Source organism: Panicum virgatum, chromosome 6K (genome assembly GCF_016808335.1).
Source record: "Panicum virgatum strain AP13 chromosome 6K, P.virgatum_v5, whole genome shotgun sequence".
Taxonomy (NCBI): Eukaryota; Viridiplantae; Streptophyta; class Magnoliopsida; order Poales; family Poaceae; genus Panicum; species Panicum virgatum.
This window is the reverse complement of record NC_053141.1, coordinates 33,186,110-33,209,256: the sequence shown is the minus strand read 5'-3', so window position 1 is coordinate 33,209,256 and position 23,147 is coordinate 33,186,110.

The window sequence follows — 23,147 nt, the reverse complement described above, 5'->3', positions numbered from 1 at the left end:
AAGGAGCGCCAGCAGGTGTCTAGGCTAAGGGTTATCCTTCGTTTGCCTTATATCCCATGGTTTGTTAGAGGTAGGCCATAGGTGGTGACAGCCCTATTGGTCCTTCGTAATCCTCCACGTTCGAATATAACGTAGAGCTGTTGGCTGGAGTCGATTGGCAGACCAGTTGTAAGCCGGTGCCCGAAGCGAGTATTGTGCCCGAGAGATCGACCTTTAACTCAGCAGTAGTGCTATCTTAGGAATCCTCTCTACCCTTCTACCTATCTTGGTGTGTCCTTGGACCGACTAGAATAGGAGTTAGTGCACACACGTTTCCTGTGGATTCGATAACCCTTGGAATACTCTTAGGTGAAAGCTACAACGGTATTCGTGCGCTTGCAGATTTATTCATGACGCTAAAATACCCAACAACAACCCCATTTGATTGAGGTGAATAGGGAGGCGTCCTCTCACGAATAATACCATGTTCCTCGCAGAATAAAGTGAAATTATTTGAGAAGTACTCGCCACCCCGATCCGACCCTAACTTTTTTGATCTTTCTCTCAAGTTGGTTTTCTACTTTAGCTTTATAAATTTTAAAGTAGTGCAAAGCTTCATCTTTTGACTTCAACAAATAGATGTAACAATATCAAGTGCAATCATCGATTAAAGTCATGAAATACTTTTTACCACCTTTTGTCAACACGCCATTCATTTTGCACAGATCGGAATGAATTAATTCAAGAGGTGCCAAGTCTCTCACCTCAATAGCCTTGTGTGGCTTGCGAGTTTGTTTTGATTCAACACATACATGGCACTTAGAATTTTTGACAAAGGTAAAATTTGAAATTAAACTCAAATTAGCTAACCTCATCATACAACCAAAATTAATGTGACAAAGCCTCGAATGCCAAACATTTGATTCATCAACATTAATAACATTGTTCAGAACTTTATTATAATCATTTGACAAAGACAAGCAGAACAAGCCTCCGCTACCATAACTTTTTCCAATAAAAGTACCAAATTTATGCAAGACACATTTATTTGACTCAAAGACTAACTTAAAACATCTCTACACAGTAGAGAGCCGCTGACTAGATTCTTCTTGATGGTGGGGACATGTTGCACGTTCTTCAACTACACAGTCTTTCCCGAAGTAAACTTGAGATTTACCGTACAAACACCAAGAACACGTGCATGTGATACGATCCCCATGAACAAGGAGGCAGACCCTCCATCCTGGTAAGAAGAAAACAAAGAAGCATAAGCACACACATGAATATTAGCCCCAGTGTCAACCCACCACTCGGGTGAACAAAATAATGAAAGAACTGTAGGTAATAAATTACCGTACCCCAATGTTCCTTCAGGCTCGCTAATGACCATGTTGGCAGATTTCTTGCCTTTGCGATTTGGACACTTTGCATTAAAGTGATCCGGACTGTCACACACAAAGCAAGCTCACTTCTTCTTCTTCTTGAACGTGGTTGTTTGTTTAGCCTTTGATTGATTCTGCGATGGCTTCTTCTTGTTCTTGTGGGGGTTGTTCTTTTGAACAAAGTTGGCGCTAGAAGTTCCAACTATTCCTTTCCCACGTGTGTCTTTTGCTCTCGCCTTCTCTTCAACATCAAGAGAAGTAGCAAAATCCTTCCAAGAAGGTGGCAGCTTAGAGATGATACCTCCGGCCACAAACTTATCTGGAAGTACACATGGAGCCTCTTTGCTGCAATTTTTGAGATCTTTTGCCAGCGTATGTATTTCATGAGCTTGTTCTACCACAGAACAGTCTTCAACCATCCAGTAGTCCAGAAATTACTCCATGATGTACAACTCGCTGCCGCATCAGAAACACCATATTGAGCCTCAAGAGCATCCCACATTTGTTTGTCAATCTTGAGACGGATATATGTGTCCACAAGATTTTCAGCAAGCACGCTTATGAGACAGCCTCGGAAGAGGTTATCGGAAGCTTCGAAAGCACTCTCCTCCTCTGGAGTGTACTGACTAGGCTTCCCCTCAATCACATGCATCACACGCATTACCGTAAACCACAATATAGCCCATTCACGCCAACGCTTGTAATTGGAACTAGTAAATGGTGGTGGTTTGATTGATGACGCAAAGCTAGCTACCGAAAGCCTATTAACACAATCAGGTTTTTGGATTGTTCAACATATAGGCATTTTCAGACATATTTTAGTTCCAAAATTAAACATGTAAATAAACAATATTTCCATGACCATAGTGAGTGAAACAAAGCATGTACAAGTGTTTAAAAATAACACAAAAATAAACAGAATGAAACACTTGAGTTTCAGACTATACTCCATGACGGGACCAGTGCCGGGGGCACTGGTTGCATCGTCACTAGCTAGAATAGCATCCATGCTATTCGACTGGCCATGCTTGATGTAGCCGAACGACTTTTATGCAGGATGATGTTCGCAGTGCAGTCCCACGAACAGCCACCAGGAAGTAGATGTTCAGGTCGCCGGGATGTAGTCGTTTCGGCCACCAGGAAGTAGAGGACGTAGTCGTCCTGGCCACCAAGAAGTAGAGGACGTAGTCGTTCGAGAGCCTTGCGAGCAGTCGCGTCAAGACACTCCCCAAAAACTTGATTACCCCGCTATCCCGTGCAGGACCTTCAGCGAGGAGAGGTTCCGGAGGCCTGCTCTCGCTAGAACTATGCGCGCAGTGCTAGCGATGGGGATTGCAAAAAGCAGCTGAGCAGCTGAGGGAGAAGGGAGTGGTCTCCTAAGTAGGAGTACCAGAAGCAAGTGCTTGAGTGAGTGAGTATGAGAGGAGAGGGGGCTGGTTTATATAGCTGTGCAGTGCCCTCAGATTCAAGGAACCTGGATGCTCTAATAGGCTTTGGTGAGCGCCGTTACTGGTGAATCATTACCATCAATTACTAGTAACAATCAAAGCCATGATTCTCCAATCATCACTGTCAACATTTATTGTCTCTGAATTATTGCATTCAACAACAAAACATTCTCCAATCTCCGCACGTCACGTCACGTTCGCGCCGCCCACGCCCTCGGCCTCGGCGAGGCGAGCGAGCGCGCGCATGGTTCACCAATCTCCTTTTACCGGCTTCTCAAGGGGTGTACATAAAGTCCACCATTTAAGTCGGTTGAGATCCTTCTCAAATCCCCATACGGGATTAGGCACTTGATTCCCTAGCATTTAGTAGTGGGCTTTTAATTCTTAAATTGTAAATAAATAGCCCAAGACCATATATTCCAACAGTCGAGCGGTGCAGCCGGCCCGGACCCCGGATTCCAAGGGGCCCCTCGCCAGATAGACGAATGGTAGAGTGTGGAGGCCGCGACGAAGCAAGCCAATCCACGGACCAACAAGCAAGTAGCATCTCCACAGCGGCGTGGTCCAGTCCGCATACTGATGCATCTCGGTTGCCAAACACACACATACAGTAGACCACTGATTCATGTTCGTTAGTGGCATGTTGTCCGCGATTGCTAAGATCGAGTCATTGAGGATTAGTTACAAATAGGTAGACTATAGCTTACATGTGTACGTAACCATTAGCATGATAAATTAATGTTTTTTATAAAATGAATGATGATGACTTATCAATGGGAACATATCAGGTACAAACCAACTTATCCGTAGAAACTATGCAAACTTCAATCTGAGCCACCGGATCAACATACAACGGGAGAACGCAGGGGGAGTGGGAGGGGGGATTTGCAAAAGTGTAATTACCTAATTCAGGTGGGCGGTTAATTGTAAAATTACCCCCCTCTCCATGCCCCTTGGATGTTGATCCGGTGGCCAAGATTAAAGTTTGCATAATTTTCACGGAGAAATTGGTTTGCACCTGATATATTCCCCTTATCAATACCAGAATGCTCACGTTCATTGCAACTAGTAACTGATAATCATCAGTTTATTGTACATGGGTGATAGAATCTATTCACTGAACTGCAAGTTCTTCGTGACAATCAGTACACTTAGGGCCCGTTTGGCACACCTTCTTCGGCAGCTTCACATGAAGCTGTGCCAAACGGTTATTTTTGGACAAGCTTCACGCTTGAAGCCGTCCACGAAGCTCCTCCGTGCTTCCACTGGCGGGGCGAAGCCACAAATCGTGGCTTCGAACGGCTTCACCTCCACCACGCGTCATCCTTGGCGAAAATGCCCTCTGGGCGCATCGGCGCAGACTCCGCAGCGGAGCGGGAGGAGGGGCAGGAGGGGCCGCCGGCGCCTGGGTGCATCGGCGCAGGCTCCGCGGCGGGGCAGGAGGAGGGGCAGGAGGGGCCGCCGGCGCCGCGGTGGAGCGGGAAGAGGGGAGGAGGTGCCGCCAGCGCCATGTCGGAGCGGGAGGGGGGGCGGAGGTGCCGCCGGCGCCACGGCGGAGCGGGAGGAGGGGGCGGAGGTGCCGCCGATGCCGCGGCGGAGTGGGAGGTGGGGGAGGAGGGGCCGCCGGCGCCGCGGCGGAGCGGGAGGAGGGGGTGCCGCCGTGCACTGCTGCTGCGCCGCCGCAGAGACGGGGAAGAGGAGGAGGAGGAGGGGAGCGGTGGGAAGAGGAGGTGGAGGTGGAGGTGGAGGTGGAGACAGTGAGGTGGGGGATTGACCGGCGGGAGATAAGGATAGGGAGGAGAGACAAAATAGAGAAAAGAAAGGGAGAAAAAAATTGAGAAGAAAAAGAGAAAAAGAATGGAAAAATAAAATAAGGAAAAAAAAAATCACATTGCAGGCTAGAGAAAATCTCAATCAAGTCAAATAGCTAAGGGTATATTGGACATATGACTTCTTTCATCCATTCATAAAAAACAGGAAGAAGTTATTTTGCCAAATATTTTCTAAAACAGCTTCAGCTTCACCAGCGAAGCTGCTTCACCAGAGAAGCTGCTTCACCAGCTGTTTTAGGAGAAGCTGAAGCTATGCCAAACGGGCCCTTAGGCTTTTCGTGCTACTTTCCAATTACCTAGCAACTTCGTTGCATTCAGTACCAGTATTCAAGATGGTTTGATATGAATATTTGTATTAAGGTCCCCCAAATTTAGTTTCGCCCCGGGCCACTAAGATCTCAGGACCGGGCCAGCAATGGCGCAAGCGCCAACAACAAGGTGAGCTGCGGGCGGCAGCCGAGTAGTGTAGTGGTGCAAGCAATGTGGGCTGAGCCCAGGGGCCTTGCGGCGGCTTTAGATCACAGCAGAGCGGAACGGTGGACAACAGATAGAGCGAAGAAAACATCAGCGGGTAGCGGGTACGACGGGTGGGTAAGGTCGCGGTGTGGTGACAAAAAATATAAGTTTTCAGTCGAAACATTCTCCAACTCGCGATTTTTATGGGTCTACTCTCCCTCCCACCTCCGTCGACTTTGACAGGTGTTACTAACCTTGGAGAAGAGAGAAGATAATAACCATCAGTAGAGAAAACCCTGTATTATATAAAGCCATTTAGGAATATAAAGAGTTTCTCGGGAATATAGAGAGACTCATAGGAAAATAGAGAAGCTTAACACCCCCCTTCAAACTCAAGGTGGATGTGGAGGATCTGAAGCATTGAGTTTGAGTAGGTGAAGCCAATGCTGCTCTCGAGTTTGTGCTTTAGTAAAGAAATCTGCTAACTGCAGCTCAGAGGGCACATACTGCAGAGAAATAGTTTTCTGATGACAATAAGACCGAGTAAAGAAGGCATCAACTCCAATATGCTTTATAAGTTCATGCTTCACTGGATCATTGGCAATTTGTATGGCTCCTGTATTATCACATAGAAGAGGTGTGGGGGCATCACAAGGAATACCAAAATCAGCCAACAACCATCGAAGCCATACAATTTATGAAGTAGTAGTAGCCAATGCTCGAAGTTCTACCTCTGTACTAGATCGAGATACAGCTACTTGCTTCTTAGACTTCCATGCAAGAGGAGATGATCCAAGAAGAATGCAGTATCCTATGATGGAACGACGATCCATTGGGTCACTCGCCCAAGTGGAGTCCGAGTAAGCAGGAAGCTGAAGCGGACTATCACGAGCATAGAACAAATACTGAGATGAGATCCCCCTTAAGTATCTCAGCACTCGAAGTATATGTCCAAAATGAAAGAAGGTAGGAGCACTCACAAACTCACTCAAAATATGGATAGCATGAGCAATATCAGGTCTGGTGATAGTAAGATAAACAAGACTGCCCACAATATGGCGATATCAAGATGGATCCTCAAGAGGTGTTGTAATGAACATGGCACCATTGATGCCATTTCGAGTGATTTTGGTGATCGAATGACAACACAACACTTGGACTAATATGATTGTTAAGAGAAAGAGAAGATAGGCGTAGCAAGGCCCGATGGACTGCCCCTACGGTGGTAGTCGGAAGAACCGACGCCTTGATACTTTGGTGCAGAAGGGAATCGAAGCCAAGTCAGCCTATAGGCACCGGTTGAACCGACGGTCCAAAATAGGGCATCGGTGCAATGGCCGTCCTTTGTACCAGAGACGATGTCAAGTGCCCAGAAGAAGTTTCTTCAGCACCGGTTCAACCGACGGTGCATCGGTGCATACCACCGGTGTAATGACGTCAGCATCCAGGAGAAGATTCTTTCAGCACCGGTTGAACCAGTGAGGCATCGGTGCATTGCATCGGTTCAACCGGTGGTCTCTGCGTCAGCTGTCAGGACTTCAACGGCTACTTCATGTTGTGAGTGACCGGATGAACCGACGCTACCCTGCCAAGAGGCATCGGTTCTTCCGGTGGTAGCAGATTTTCAGCTGACCGTTGGAGCAACGGCTACAAGACTTGGTGGCCTATATATATGCCTCACCCCGTCCATTTGAAGTGTGCTGGAGTTGCTGAACATCCCAAACACACCCAAGAACATCTCCAACCACCATAGAGCTTCATTGTACATCATATAGGCTTAAGCACACTTGTGAGAGTGCTTAGTGCTTGTTATAGGGATTAGTTCTTGCGAGAGCTCCCTTGAGAGAAGTCTTGCTGCGGCAAGCAACTTGTGATCCGTCGTGTGACCCTCCGTCTTGGTGTGGAGTGGCAACGACACTTTGTGCGGGGGAAGAGGAGGCCCCCTCCTTGGTGGAGAAGCTCCGTAGTGGATTTCGGCCGGGTGACCGAGAGAGACGGTGGCGGTGCACGAGACTCGGTGTCTTGTGGGCACTTGCCTTTGCTTGCCGGCATCGCCATTGGTGGCGTAGTGCAAGACGGTGATCGGAAGAGCCTCGGTGTCCCGTGGACGTAGGTGTTTATGCTGAACCACGTTACATGACCGTGTCTACTCGGGAGTTTGCATCTCTCTTGCACTTACCTCTTTACTTACCGCATTACGTTTCCGCACTTACTCTACCTTGCATACCTTTACTTTCCTAGTTAGTTTGATTAGGATTAGCTAGGTTGCAAGTCTTTTTAGGGGTAAGTAGAGAGTAGCATAGATAAACCTTAGTCATAACTACCATGCGTAGGACGTGTTAGGTTTATCTTATGCAAGTAGTTTGAGCCCTAGGTTAAAAAGCGATTAGCGACCCTATTCACCCCCTCCCCCTCTAGGGTCGGACACCCCGGTGATCCTTACAATTGGTATCAGAGCCTCGTTGCTCATTTGGATCATTAGGCTTCACCGCCTAGAGCTATGGCCAAGATGGGTGGTTCGCCGCCTCACTTCGAGGGCAAGAACTTTGCTTATTGGAAAGTTCGCATGGCTGCATACCTTGATGCGATTGCCCCCGAAGTGTGGTTGGCCACTAAGACCGGATTCACCGGAACTCCCACTGCCGAACAATTAAAATGGAATGCCAAGGCTAGATATGCAATTTTCGAAGCCATTAGTGAGGAAGTCTTTGCTAGAGTTAATGGCATGGACTTAGCCAGTGATATTTGGAAGGAGCTCATTGAAATTCATGAAGGCTCCACTAAAGTTCGTGAGCAAAAATATCACTTGTTTAGAGCTAAGTATGATTCTTTTAAAATGCTAGCTCATGAAAATTGTAATGATATGTACTCTCGCTTGAATGTCATTGTCAAGGACATTAATGCACTTGAAATATCCAAAATTGACAGTGCCTCCATCAATCGCAAGATTATCATGCTCCTCCCGAAGCCCAAGTATAACATCATCAATGCTATGCTTCAAAAGGAGAATCTTGACACAATGGAAGTAGGAGAACTTGTGGGCGAAATTAGCGCTCATGAGATGAGTATCCTTGGTATGTCCGAAGAGCCAACTTCAAGCAAATCAATTGCTCTAAAGACCAAGGCAAACAAAGCCCGCAAGCTCAAGATGATCAAGCAAGATTCAAGCTCAAGCAATGAAGAAGATGATCATCATGAAAGCTCATCCGATGTTGAAGATGATGGAGAGCTTGCTCTCATGATGAGGAAGTTCACCCGCTTGAATGACAAGATCAACAAGAAGGGTTTCAACTTTGACTCAAAAAGGGGAATGTTCCGGCCAATGGATGTCAAGAACAAAATTTGCTACAATTGTGGAGAAAAAGGTCACATCCGTCCAAATTGCCCTAAGCCGGACAAAAGAAACAAGGACAATAAGAGCAAGCATCGCCATGATTCAAGCGATGATGAAGAAGAAGAAAGGAAAAACAAGAACAAGAGACTTGGGAAGAAAAAGAGCCATGACAAGAAGACCAAGCTCTTCCCAAAGAAGAAAGGGCACACCAAGAGAAGCTTCTTGGTGGAAAAACAAGAGTGGGTGACCGATGTCTCATCAAGCGAAGATTCAAGTGATGAAGAAGACATAGTCACCATCGCCCTCACAAATGAAGAACCATCACTACCTCCACCTCCAATGTGCCTCATGGCCAAAGGTAACTCTAAGGTGAACTACAAAGCCGGTGGAAAACATTGGGTACTAGATAGCGGTTGCTCTCAACATATGACCGGCAATGATAGCATGTTCACCTCCCTTGAAGACCCCGGCGATCATGAACATGTCACCTATGGTGATAACTCAAGGGGAAAAGTTTTAGGTTTGGGTAGAATAGCTATCTCTAAAGATTTATCCATTTCTAATGTCTTGTTTGTAGAAGCACTTAGTTTTAATCTTATTTCTATTGCTCAATTGTGTGATCTTGGACTAACGTGTACCTTTGACAAGAATGGTGTTGTAGTAACTCTTGAAGAAGACAAGTCAATGGTATTCATGGGGTTTAGGCATGGCAACATCTATTTAGTGGACTTCTCTTCAAAGCAAACAAGTACCATGACATGCCTCTTCACCAAGTCTTCTCTTGGGTGGCTTTGGCATAGAAGAATTGCTCATATTGGCATGAGCAACCTCAAAAAAGCCCACAAGAGAGGGATGATCACCGGCTTGAAGGATGTCACGTTTGACAAGAACAAGCTATGTAAAGCATGTCAAGCCGGGAAGCAAGTTGCAACACATCATCCCATCAAGACGATGTTGTCTACCTCCAAGCCGCTCGAGCTACTTCACATGGATCTCTTTGGTCCAACTACATACAAGAGCATTGGTGGTAACCTCTATTGCCTAGTAATTGTTGATGATTTTTCACGTTACACTTGGGTTATGTTTCTAGGCGATAAGGGTGAAACTCTGGAAATCTTCAAGACCTTTGCAAGAAGAGCTCAAAGGGAGTACAACTCCCCAATTGTGAAGATCCGTAGTGACAACGGCACCGAGTTTAAGAACATGAAGATTGAAGAATGGTGCGATGAAGAGGGCATCAAGCATGAGTTTTCCGCCACCAACACGCCTCAACAAAATGGAGTGGTGGAAAGAAAGAACAAGACTCTCATCACCCTAGCTAGAGCAATGTTGGATGATTATGGCACGTCCGAGAAGTTTTGGGCGGAAGCAATCAACACGGCGTGTCATGCATCCAACCGAGTATATCCTCACCGACTCCTCAAGAAAACTCCATATGAGCTCATCACCGGGAAGAAACCAAATATATCATACTTTCGAGTCTTTGGTTGCAAATGCTTCATCTACAAGAAGAAAAGGCTCGGTAAGTTTGAAAGTAGATGTGATGAAGGTTTCTTTCTTGGTTATGCATCAAACTCCAAAGAATATAGAGTATTCAATCAAACCTCCGGGTTAGTTGAAGAAACATGTGATGTGGAGTTTGATGAATCTAATGGCTCCCAAGAGGAGGTTGTTGGTTATGAAAATGTAGGTGATGAGGAGATTGATGAAGCTTTGAAGAAGATGTCCATTGGGGATATCAAGCCGGAAGAGGTGCATGAAGGCAATGATCAAGGGGGAGGACCTTCCTCATCTACACCAAGCACCTCCACGGCGCCCCAAATGGATGAAGATCAAGAAAAAGATGATACACAACCTCAAGAAGATGTGCCAACGCCAACACCCCAAGTTCAAGAACAAGAAGAGCAAAGTGTTCCACCACAAGCACAAGTCACCCATGATCCACCCCAACAAGCATCCACGCAAGTACCGCTAGTGAAGCATGGTCGCATCTCCAAGGATCATCCAATTGGTCAAATCATTGGTAGTCCATCAAAGGGAGTAAGAACTCGCTCTAAACATGCTTCATTTTGCGAATATCACTCGTTTGTTTCTTGTATTGAACCCACTAGCATAGAGGAAGCGCTTGAGGACTCGGATTGGGTGATGGCCATGCAAGATGAGTTGAACAACTTCACCCGCAATGAAGTTTGGGTCCTCGAAGCTCCTCCGAAAGACAAGAACATCATCGGCACCAAGTGGGTCTTTCGGAACAAGCAAGATGAACATGGGGTGGTGATACGTAACAAAGCAAGACTTGTGGCAAAAGGGTTCTCTCAAGTCGAAGGTTTGGATTTTGGTGAAACTTTTGCTCCGGTCGCAAGACTTGAAGCTATCCGCATTCTTCTTGCTTACTCTTCACATCATAACATTAAGTTGTATCAAATGGATGTGAAAAGTGCATTCTTAAATGGCGTTATTAACGAACTTGTTTATGTTGAGCAACCTCCCGGGTTTGAAGATCCGAGGAATCCTAACCATGTTTATAGGTTGCACAAGGCACTCTATGGGCTCAAACAAGCTCCAAGGGCTTGGTATGAGAGGCTTCGTGACTTCCTAATCATGCAAGGCTTCAAAATCGGGAGGGTGGACACCACGTTGTTCACAAAAGACATCAACGGGGATCTTTTCATTTGTCAAATTTATGTTGACGATATTATCTTTGGCTCAACTAATGATTTACTAAGCCATGAGTTTGCTACCATGATGTCTAGGGAATTCGAGATGTCCATGATTGGCGAATTGACCTTCTTCCTTGGTTTTCAAGTCAAACAAATGAAGGAAGGGACATTCATCCATCAAGAAAAGTATACTAAAGATATCTTGAAGAAGTTCAAGATGGATGAGTGCAAGCCAATCAAGACACCCATGGCAACCAATGGGCATCTCGACTTGGATGTGGACGGTAAACCGGTTGATCAATCCCTCTATCGTTCTATGATAGGGTCTTTGCTTTACCTTACCGCATCTAGGCCCGATATAATGTTTAGTGTGTGCTTGTGTGCCCGCTTTCAAGCTAACCCAAAGGAGTCACACCTTTCGGCTGTGAATAGGATCCTTCGGTATCTCAAGCACACTCCTAGCATAGGCTTGTGGTACCCCAAAGGCGCTAGTTTAGATCTCTTGGGATACTCGGATTCGGATTTTGCCGGAAGCCGTGTGGATCGCAAGAGTACCTCCGGGGGTTGCCACTTGCTTGGGCGTTCTCTAGTTTCTTGGTCAAGTAAGAAGCAAAATTCCGTGGCTTTGTCCACCGCGGAAGCGGAATATATAGCGGCCAGTGCATGTTGTGCCCAAATCCTATATATGAAGCAAACCCTTTTGGACTTTGGTGTGAAACTAGATAGGATCCCACTCCTTTGTGACAATGAAAGTGCCGTAAAAATTGCCAAGAATCCGGTTCAACACTCTCGCACAAAGCACATTGACATTCGCCATCACTTCTTGCGTGATCACGAAGCCAAAGGAGACATATCTCTTCAAGGTGTGAGATCCGAGGAGCAATTGGCGGATATCTTCACAAAACCTTTAGACGAGAGTACCTTTGTTAGGCTAAGGAATGAGCTTAATGTGTTAGATGCGGCAAACGTCATGTAAGTTGCCATGTCATATAGAAAAATGCATACATATAGGACACTTGTCTAACCATGGTAAGATAGTGATGAGCAAGGGTTTAGCTAGAGGTGGTGGTCCACTTGTTTTCCTCTAGGCTTGTAGAAAGGCTCATCATGAAGAAGCTTCCCGTGGGTTCAAACTTGACAAGTAGATCTTAATTTCTTGTTATGCATTTCTTGCCATATAGATGTGCACTTCATGTTTACTTTACTTTCGCATGTGGTTGTAGCTTGCATTATCATTGCATGCGTAAGGGTCACAAAGGAGGTCACTTGATGAAAATGAGACTTGTTTCATATACAAGATCTTAATTCATGAAAAGTGAAAAGAGCAAAGTATTAGGTGCGTTATTGCCTAGTGAGCAATGTCATGATGAGTTTGAAGTTTTCTATCTTCAATATTCCTATGACATGGCTCATACATTTTATTTGGCGTTTTGTCTCTCTTGCAGCTTTTCCTTGTGTTTAAAAAGAAATTTATTTAAGCAAGTGTGCTATCCTATCTATTTTGAGGGGTAAAGTCGCCTATGCAAGTCCATTAACTTGAGTTTATTTGAATCTTATAAGTTTATTGGACTTAGCATAGAAGAGTGAGCTGAGTGTGGGGTTTTTGGCTTCACCGGTTAAACCGACGTTCAAAGGATCTATACCCATCGGATTAACCGGCGTTACTAAAGTTTGTCTCAGCTCAGTCAAGTTTCAGGCGTTCAACCGGCGTATACAAAAGTCAGAGCATCGGATCAACCGGTGATAGTAAATGCAAATCAGACCTAGCAATCAACCGGTGTTCTGATCAATCAACCGACGAGTACACTCTTGACAGCATCGGTTCAACCGGCGTTCAAAAACAGATCTGGTAGAGTCTCGGGTGAACTGCACCGACGCAATCAACCGGCGCTCAAACCCTAGGCGTCGGATCGACCGGCGTTAAGGAAAATCGCGGGTCCCACCTGTCATATATGAGTCGTGCACGAGCCGCCGCCTCTCTTTCCTCTCTGTTTTCGCCCGCATCCATCTCGAGCCGCCGCCGCCTTCCCTTCGCGCCGCCGCCGTCTCTCCACACCGCCGCCGTGCGCCCGCGCTGCCACCACCGTTCCACCTTGCCGCCGCCGTGCGCCGTCACTCCAAGTCGCCGCCGCGCACCCTCGCGCTCACCCAGCGCCGCCTGCGCGCGCAGCCGCCATCACTGCCGCACGACACCTCGCCGCCGCCTGCGCCTCCGCGCCGCCACCACTCGCCGCCGCTCGCCTGCACGTCGAGCCGCCGCCGCCGCGCCCTCGCGCTCGCCCAGCGCCGCCCGCGCAACCGCTCTGCGCCGCCGCCTGTGCGCGTAGCCGCCGCCGCCGCCGCACCACGTCCTCACCGCCGCACGTGCCTCCATCGCCAAGCACCACTGTACTCCACGCCATCCACACCGCAGCCGCAGCCTCCATGTCTCCAAGCATCCACGCCATTCACGCCGCAGCCGCAGCCCATCAGTGCTCGCCAAGTGCTCGACATATTGCCTGTTCGAGATGGGTCGCGAGAAGAGGAAGGGTAAGGAAGTTGTGGTCGAGAAGCCCGCTCGCAAGCGGACTCGTGCAGAGAAGGAGGCCGAGAGGGCCGAGATGGTGGCCAAGGCCGCAGAGGAGCAGGCATCAGGCCGTGCTCGTCCGTTCCAGATCAGGGAGGAACCCAGAGGCAGAGGCAGAGGCAGAGGCAGGGGTATGGGCAGAGTGAGAGGTGCCAGGGCCACCAGAACCGCGACAGCAGCAGCAGCAGCAGAGTCAGATCAGTCAGATACAGCTGCAGATTCTGACTCAGAGGCAGCACAGTCAGAGGGGCAGAGTTCTCCACAGCAGTCGTCTGAGAGAGGTTCCCCGGCAGCGACAGAGCGTCGCACTGGACCGAGGACTCGGGGAGGACACCAGCCACAGGAGCCCCGCAGGTCAGCAGCAGCAGCAGCAGCAGCTCGCAGAGCCGAGGCCCTAGAGGCCGAGCGCGCAGTGTTCCGTATGGACACTGTTGTGCGTCTGGAGCCAGGTGTGATGCTCCAGAACTTGACCCGAGCCAATGCGGCCAAGGTCAAGAGGCTCAGGTGGAGTGTTGACGAGGAGGTCTGGTTCCCAGTGACCCGAGACAGCAGAGTCGACAGGAGGTTCTGGACTTTGCTACAGGCCAGCTTCTACGAGACTTTCCAGCGGAGGGGCCACCGGATCTTTCAGCACAGGGTTCTTGACTGGGTCTCACTGAGGACAGCCGCAGGGGGAGCAGATGTGAGAGCACACTTTGCTCACTTCAGAGGTCTGCCCAGACTGCTAGAGATGGAACAGAACCGTTATATCGAGGACTGGGTCAGAGTGTTCTACGCTACAGCTTGGATAGCCCCCGAGCGCAGAGCCGTGCACTTCATGTTTGGAGGGCAGGACTTTGGTTTGTCGAGGGCAACCATTGCTGGTATTCTTGGAGTTGACCTGGTCGACGTCTCGCTGCACGAGAGGGTTTACGGGGACTCAGATCCACCCCGCAGGTCGATGGTTGGCGGGATTGCTCCTTCCCACAAGGCGATCACTCAGTGCTTCCGCCAGCCGTTCCCAGCCTCTTACGCCAGAGTGCCGAGCTTGCTCACTGCAGAGGCTTACGCTGTTCACATGGCACTCCGGAGGACTCTGTTACCGAGGAGTGGCTACCCAGAGGGGTTCACAGGTTTGCAGCAGCTCTTGCTCCTACACATCCTCACTCACGAGCCATTTGATATAGTTGACTTTATTCTGGCTGAGATCGAGGATGTGATCACTGATGGGATGGGTGTGGTGCGACAGTTTCCCTATGCGCACTGGATCAGTTACATATGCTCTATGATAGTGCCAGCAGAGTCACCCATCAGCGCCCCTTACCGTCACGACGAGGCTCCCAGGTTCCCTGTCTACCGACCCACAGCTCCACAGGACAGGAGGAGGGGCAGACACGCAGATAGAGCAGCGATGGCTCGACTGTCACCGGAGGTTCAGGCACGAGTGGCAGAGGAGGATGAGGCACTCCTAGCAGCAGAGGCACAGCTTCCCGGGGGAGATGATGAGATTCACTGGTCTGAGCTTGAGTCAGACTCCTCCGACGACGTTGAGTACTTTCCTTTAGCTGCCCCAGCCAGTCACGATCACGAGGCAGGAGGTTCAGGAGAGCCAGCTCCTCCGACTTCAGCAGCTGCTACAGTCTCTGAGTCTCAGGTGACTCAGCCGTCCGAGCTCACTTCACTACTACAGCAGCTCGTGACCCAGCAGAGGGAGGATAGACTTGCTCAGGAGGAGGCCAGGAGAGCCCATGAGGCTCAGATTGCTGCTATTCAGAGAGAGGCCGCCCGAGAGCGGGCTGCGACCGAGGAGCGTTTTGTCGGGCTTATTGATAGAGTTTCACAGAGGACAGACGCTCAGTTTCAGCAGATGCAGCAGGGGATGATGGCGATGTTCGGGATGATCTCACAGCTTTACTCTCACACCGGACTCGCCCCGCAGCAGCCAGGACAGCCAGGCCTTCAGGGTGTTGGAGCACCTCAGCTTGCCGTTACACCAGCTCCAGCCCCTACTGCAGCTCCAGCTACCTCAGCGACACCGGAGACCACGTTCTCGATGTCCGCATTACTTGGGTCTGCCGGTCGTCCACTGTTCTCTCCACTGCCAGCGACCACACTCTTTCAGGACTCACCGTCAGCGGTTCAGTCGGTCGCCCTCCCTTCCTCACTTCAGGCAGCACCTTCAGGGGGAGGAGCAGTAGAGGAGTCCCTGCTTCCACAGTCGACGCAGCCGGCAGCTTCAGCGGTCACTTCTTCGGATATTGATACTTCTTCCGCTGGCCCGGTTACGACTTCTACGGATCCTCTACCAGGCAGTGCCAGCACGAGAGCCTCCACGACAGTCACCCCCCAGTGAGCTCAGACCCAGACCAGCAGCTTCCGTCTGTCACCGAGGGTGAGAGTTCTCCGTCCGACGACGACGACCGAGACCGCTTCGTCGCCGTACCACGACAGCACGACCCGTAGCTCGCCTTTTGGTGCTTTGATGCCAAAGGGGGAGAGGTGTTAGGGGGAGCACCAGAGTTAGGGGGAGGGTAGAGCTAGAGAGAGCTCGTAGTTATCAGGACTTTGATTCTTTGTATCACATTTGGTGTTAATTCATGGATATGTACATTTGTCGTTTGAGTATGCCGTTCTTTGAGACATATCTATGGATTTCGTTTGAGCCGTTGAGCTCTTTGGTCCTGCTTTCGAGTTTGCTTGTGTTTATCCTGCTTTATCTTTCTCGCTCTCTCGTTATTTATGTTTGTGTTGTCATCAATCACCAAAAAGGGGGAGATTGTAAGCATCTAGGCCCTCAAGGTATGTTTCGGTGATTAATGACAACCATTATTGTGACTAATGAGTTTGTGCAGCTTAATAGATCATTATCGCTCATTTGGTCATATGTCAAAAGAGGCCCCTCAATTTCGGTTATTCTAAAAGGCGATCTCGGTTTTCAACTTATATATGTCAAGGCTAAGGATCTTTCTAGTCCTAAGTGTCACAAGGTTGAGAAGGACACTTAGGTTAGTATAGGTTTTATAGTTTTGTAGTGATCGCACTATTAAGAGGGGTTAAGGCTTAGTAACTTGAGCATGGACATGGTCATTTGAAAATGGATGCACACTATGGTCACTCAGGTTTCTAGAAGTTCAAATAAGTGGTTCTCAAACTATATCTCAAGAATATTTGGATTTCATTCAAGACTCAAATCAGAAAAGACAAAATCAGAAAAAGTCTATACACCGGTTTAACCGACGCTCTCAATTTTCTATACGTCGGTTAAACGAAGTCAGCAGAATCTGGACAAATTCAATACACCGGTTAAACCGACGTGTTTGAATTTAACGTCGGTGCATTAGTCCAGAGTTGGTTTTTCCAGGGCAATTCAAGTTCTATTCACCGGATTAACCGACGCTGTTTGAATCAAGACGTCGGTGCAATTGACCAGTGAGATGGTTTTTCAGTGGATTTCAAAAGTTGTACTCACCGGTTAAACCGACGATATTTTTGAGTTAACGTCGGTGCAGTTGTCCAGAGACTTGGTTTTTCAGTTGATCAGTGGACAACTACACTCACCGGTTAAACCGATGATACGTCGGTCAATCTGCCCAAGTTGTAACGGCTAGTTTTCAGAAGAGGCAGTTTACATTCACCGGTTAAACCGACGATGACAAATGGAGGGACGTCGGATTAACCGGCGCTACGCAGTTTTCTGGCAGCTTTTCTCCAACGGCTCTATTTGTGTGAGCTGCCTATATATACCCCTCCAATGGGTCATTTCGCCCACTCTTGACACCAGGCAACATCCATACACTCATACTATAGTCAAGAGCCACCTTGAGCTTCATCATTCACATACTTGTGCATTCAATCAATCAAGAAGCAAGATTAAGGACTTGAGTAGAGAGAAGCTAGTGTGCATCCGTTCTTGGTGATCGGTTCTTGCTCAAGTGAAGGCCTTAGCTTGTTACTCTTGGTGATTGGCATCACCTAGGCGATCTTAGTGATCGAGGTGTTTTCTCGCGGAGCTTGCCAAGGATTGTGGGAGCCCGGAGAAGAAGATTGTACGTGGCTTGATCTCCACCACGCCGGGATGGTGAACGGAGACTCTTAGTGAGCGCCCTCGTCTCGGTGACTTGGGAGGTGACAAGACTCTTTGAGAGTGTCACAACCTGGATTAGGGGTGTGTGCCAACACATCGATACCACGGGAAAAAATCCGGTCGTCTCTTGTCCACTCTCTTTATTCAAGCATTTTCTTTCATGCAATTTACTCATGTGCTTGACTTAGAGATCATAACTTAGCTCTACCTTGCTAGGCTTTACTTTGTTTTTATCTCTCTTAGCTTGTGTAGGTAGCTTAGTTATCCGGTTGGTGAATTGGTGCCCTACTAGTATTGCATAGGTTAAGGTTGCTTTACCTTGTTTTAGAAATTGAAAAAGACCCAATTCACCCCCCCTCTTGGTCCATCGATCCTTACAGGTGTACCATCAGTGGGATGAAGCTGTAGGTGTAAATCCATAGGCGTTGCAGCTGTATGATTATCGCTGATGCCTGAACGACCAATAAGATCCTCTATGTATTTAGACGGAGAGAGAAAGTATCACTTTGGAGAATGTTGAACCTCAATCCCTAACAAATAACTTAGAGGACTCAAATTTGACATCTGAAATTGCTCACTAAGTTGCTTCCTCAAAACAGAAATGTGTTCCGCATCACCCGGAATCAACATATCATCCACATAGAAGCAGCAAAGTACGACCACTTGGAGAGAGATAATAAATAAGGCAGGATCATGATCACTAGGTGTAAAACCAACCACTTGTATTACAGAGGCGAAATGCTCAAACCAAGCATGAGGAGCCTGTTTAAGACCATATAAAGCACGACGAAGACGACAGACATATCTTGGAGGAGCATCAACACCTGAGGGTGGTTGCATATAAACTTCCTCATGCAAATCACGATGAAGAAAAGCATTCTTAACATTCGTTCGCGAGATAGTCCATGAAGAAGTGGCAGCCACTGTAATCAAAGTTCGTACAGTAGTCATATGAGAAACTGGAGCAAATGTCTCATCATAATCTCGTCTCTGAGTCTGCTGAAAACCTCTAGCAATGAGACGAGCTTTATATCTCTCAATGGAACCATCTGACTTAGTCTTAATTTTGAATACCCACTTAGATGTGATAGGCACAACATGTGATGGCAATGGAACAGGATCCCAAGTTCTTGTACGATCAAGGGCAGCAAGCTCCTCAATCATAGCAAGCTGCCATTCTGGAATGCGTGCAGCTTTCTCATAAGTGACTGGTTCACCAGCAACAACAGTCACACGGGGAAAACCATATTTGTCTTCAAGACGAATAGTATTGCAATCTCGTAGATTATTAGATTCATCAACAACAGGCGCATGGCCGAGGTGGTAGAACTAGAAGGATGCTCGGTTGAGGTTTTTGGACGACGACTGAAAACACATGTGATAGATGGTTTTGAAAAAGGATGAGGTGGGGGTGTTGGAGGAGGCGGTGCATGTGCAGGTGGTGGAGGTGTAGGTGGCGCATATGAAGGTGATGGAGGTGTCGATGGCACATGCGCAGGTGGTGGTATAGGAGATGTGATAGAAATAGGAGGAAGACACATAAAGGTTGTAGACTGTGTGGGTGAAGATGAGGACTGTGTAGAGGAGTTATAAAAGAAAGGATGATCCTCAACGAAGGTCACATCACGAGAGATATGTATGCGACGAGAAGAAGGATCATAGCAGCGATATCCTTTATGCTCAGGACTATAACTAAAAAACACATTCAACAGATTGTGCAGACAACTTGGTATGTTCACGAGGAGCAAGCAAAACATAGCACGTACATCCAAAAACTCGAAGATGGACATAGTTAGGAGGGGTGCCAAAAAGTACCTCACTAGGACATTTATCAGACAGTTTGGACGAGAGTTGCCTATTTATGAGATATACAGAAGTAGAGACAACTTCACCCCAAAAATGAGAAGGAACAAAAGATGAAATCAAAAGTGTGCGAGTTGTCTCTATAATATGGCGATGTTTGTGTTCAGCAACACCATTTTAAGCATGAGCGCCAGGATAAGAGAGCTGAGCAAGACCCTTAGAGGACAAAAACTGGTGAAAAACATCAGATAGATACTTACCACCTGAGTCATAATTGAAAACTCTAATAGGAGTAGAAAACTGTGTGTGAACCATGTGAACAAAAGACTGGTAAATGGAACACAGTTGAGAACGATGTTTCATAAAATAAATCCAAGTATAATGAAAATGATCATCAATAAAAATGACATAATATTTGTGACCACCCTTTGTCGCAAAGGGTGCAGGGCCCCATACATCAAAATGAATAAGATCAAAACATCTAGTAGAATGAGAAATACTAGATGAATATGTGAGTTGTATTTATTTTTCAAGCTTGCAACCCTTACAATGAAAACTGGATTGTACAGATGTTTGACCTAAACATCTTTTATTTATTAAGGTAGACAACCGAGATCCACAAATATGACCAAGACGATGATGCCACTTGGTGAAGGATGAGGTGGATGACAAAGCGGCGGATGACACATGAGCAGATGACTGTCGAAGATGCAGGGTGTCGAGAACATAGAGGCAAGGGGAACGTCTACAACGATGGCCAGTCCTGAACAAAACAAGTTGAGTCATCAAATCCAACAAAACAATTTTGATCTGCTATTTTTCTAATTGAAAGAAGACTCATGGACAACTGAGGTACAAAAGAGACATCAGGCACAGAAAAATTAGAAGTACAAAGAGAACCCTGATTACTGATATAGCAGGATGTACCATCTGCTGTCTGAATAGAAGCTCCATCAGCAACTGGCTTGCTAGCAACAAGTTGGGACTGGTCAGAGGTCACATGAAAAGAAGCCCTTGAATCAAGAACCCAAGAAGACTGAGGAGCACTGATAGGTGAAGTGGCAGCGATAGACACTGAGCCTCTAGGTGTAGAACCAACACCACGACCTCTAGCCGCACGAGCAGCACGACGTGCACAAAAATTAGCCAATTTATCTAGATGCTAAGAGAAACAGTTCTTTGAACTATAATTTTTCTTGCCACAATGCTTACATGGTTCTGAAGATGTTCCTTTAGGTGGTGCATTGTACCTCTGAGAAGCTGCCAATACCGTGTGAGACATAGACATAGGAGGAGCAGTCATGGACCGAAGGCGAGTCTCCTCAGCAAGAAGATCGGACAAGGCACGAGTCATGGTCAAATCTGATGAATCATGAAGTAGCCATTTACGAATGGAATCAAACTCTTCCCTGACTCCCATGACAAAATGATATACAAAAAACTTCTCAATAAACTGATGTGCTGGACAGTTATCTGTTGTACAATCACCTATCATAGAAGTCAAAGAGCCCACAAGATGATCAAAAGCACAGTAATACTCATCGATGGTCATGTCATTCTGCTCAATTGCATGTGTTTGCTGCATGAGAGTATGTAAAAGGGCACCACTATCTTGAACATATCATTCCTTCAAATGAGACCAAATAGTCTTGGTTGTTCTAAACTTCCTAAGGCTCATAATCATAAATTGCTTAACACTATTAACCATAGCAGCCATGACTTTCCCATCATTGAATTCCCAAGTTTGGACTGCATTAGCATTGCTAGGATCGGCCACTACAATATGAGGATCATCAGTTAAATGGAAGTATAGACCATGACCCCTCAATGCAGTCTCAACACAAAAAGCCCACTCTGAGTAATTCTAGCCATCTAGAGTGATATTGCATTAATCTGTGCCATGTTGGAGACTACTAGAATATGACCAACAACAGCGAAAACAGGAACGGAGAGGAGATACCACCGTGAGGATGCAGTGTGGATATCACCAGCAGCAACGAGGAACCATGTTACTAACCTTGGAGATGAGAGAAGATAATAACCATTAGTAGAGAAGACCTTGTATTATATAGAGCCATTCAGGAATATAAAGAGTCTCTCGGGAATATAGAGAGACTCATAGGAATATAGAGAGCCTTAACAACAGGCAGGTACAACATGATGGCTACGGCGGACCCGATATGGTGAGAAATTTTTTTAATTGTTTTCGATCTTTATAGTATAGATAAGGTAAGTGTTGCAATGGCCGAAGCAACACTGGACAAGCTAGCAACACAAAATAACACACATGACCAAACACACCTCAAGGACAAGGCTCAAGCTACAAACTCGAGCTCAAGCGAAATGGGAACTGCTTATGGCATGGCATGGCGAGCCCAAGCTTCACCCGGGTAGAAGAAAAAATGGACCGAAGTTGCTAGCAGTTTCTCTCTTTAGTCCTACATATATGAAAACGAAGCATGTACTATTTTTGGCTGAAAGATACAGTTCATTTTAAAACATGCACGTGGGTGTTCTTACATTCCGTGAGACGTTCACTCTTATCCCCACACTTTCATGCCCAAATACATCCATACACAATAAGAAAATCCTAATTATAGAACTTCTGCCCTCGATCACAGTTCACTTTGTATAAAATCTTGATTATTTTCCTGCTCGTTACCCTTTCACAGATCGATTAATGGAAACTTGGTTTGCAAAGGGGAGGGTAACAAAAATTAACCCCTTGCTACATTGCATTGGTAAAGGCAAAGCTGTCATTCATTTCCTATACTCTTTAGTTTCCGTTTTCTTACAGAAACACCATTCTTTGTTCATGGAGAAGACAAGGAGATCAATTTATATTCCTTTCATTCTAGGCTCCTACTAATATTGTGAACGTTGCACCCTGCTCTCAGCCCTACAATTCAGATGGAAGCAGCAGATGCAACACACTCCACAAAAACGAAGGAGGAGAAAGAACATAAGGTAATTAGTGGTAATATTTAATTTCCCCCCTTAAGCCTACAATAAACAGAAGAGACCTGTATGGCACCAATGCAAGATCAATGAAGTCTGGCAAAAATTGTGTATTTTTACTGTGCCTTCCAATGCTTGACATTCTACAAGGATCACACTGGAGAGGCGAAACCCATAAAAGAGAAGAAAGAGAAGAAGCCAAAGAAGGAGAAGGATAAGAGCAAGGAGAAGGAGAATGTTGCAGACATCTCTGACGCAACCAAGCTGAGGGCAAAGTTGGAGAAACTCGATGCCAAAATTGATGACCTTAAGTCGAAGAAGCAGGCGATTGTGGCTCGACTCCACGAGCTTGAGGGGACGGCAGCCACTGATGCAGCTGCACCACCGGCGACAAGCGGATGATGGCAGCAGTTGTCTGCTAATGGAGGAAGTTAAAGCCTTAAGCGTCTCGGCTCAAAGAAGCATTTTCTTGACTATGTAGCCATAAAAGTGCGTATTGATTTTAAGAGTCCAGTTGAGCAGGCTTTTCTCAAACATGATCCTACTAATTGTGATGAAGACCGAAGTAATTGCATTTATTGTTGTCATATGGAAACATTATGTCTTCCCAGTTCACAAACAATGGATTAAATTTAACTTTCATGACAAATGAAAAAACACAGCACT